The following is a 1,038-nucleotide window of genomic DNA, read 5'->3' as shown; positions in this document are numbered from 1 at the left end:
CCCCCAAGTCTCCCCCCCTATTTGCGCCAATGCTTAAGTCCCTCACCACGACAACTGCAAAGGTGTCCACTCGACCTAGTCTTCTCACGACAACAAATGACTATAGTGCTATAGTGCTTCCCAAATCAGTAGAACCACCGCCGTCAGAAACGACAACAGGTCACGCCAACTGGGTTTATGACAAAATCACAATATGTAAACTATAGTTGAGTTGTGAGCGGTGTTACGACTCGATTTTAAACTGACAACTAAGACTGTGGGTGATTTTACGACCTGCCTCTAAGTGTCTTGGGTATCCCTAACCGTCTGACGAGCTCTTGTCATGGTCTCTTTTACGCAGTAGGTGAGTTGATTCCCAAGACCTAGTATTAGCTGATTCTTGGATCATAATTAGGTATGTACGAGTTGATTCCCGGGTCATTATATGTCACGGTATACTGGCAGTGGTTAAAGTGGGAAAAATGTTGAGGGGGGACTAAAGTCACCAAAAATTGAGGAGCGTTCCCGAATTCTTCCAAAGTCTATATCTAACCAAACTTTTTTAAGAAACCCACTACCCACTAGGTATAATTTGTTTCTTTCACACACCTTTGTAATTTGTTGATAAAAAGCTTATGTTAATAGTATGTAAAATCAAATTAATGAACATATAATGACTGCTAAATAAAAAATAAATTGAAATGCATTGCCTGAAATGTTAAAAAAGATATTATGTGTTTACATTTTAATTTTAAACATTTCATTAAAAAACAAATAAAAAATAATATATAATAAATATAACTGTTCATATTCTTTTATTAATTTATTTAAATTATTACAATGTATCATAAGTTATGTAAATGTTATTTATAAGTACAAGTATACAGTATAACCAGTATGGGTAACTATTTATTTAAACATAACCATAAAGGTGTATAAGATGCTTCATCATCTTTCTTTTTTCTTTTTAGACAACATTGTTCATCTGCATTTCTTTTCCCTGATAATATCTAAGTTTTAATATAGATGTTAGGATTGAATTTATCAAATGGTGGTTCA

Source organism: Acyrthosiphon pisum, chromosome X (genome assembly GCF_005508785.2).
Source record: "Acyrthosiphon pisum isolate AL4f chromosome X, pea_aphid_22Mar2018_4r6ur, whole genome shotgun sequence".
NCBI lineage: Eukaryota > Metazoa > Arthropoda > Insecta > Hemiptera > Aphididae > Acyrthosiphon > Acyrthosiphon pisum.
The sequence above is the reverse complement of the archived record's forward strand: the minus strand, read 5'-3'. Positions refer to the sequence as shown.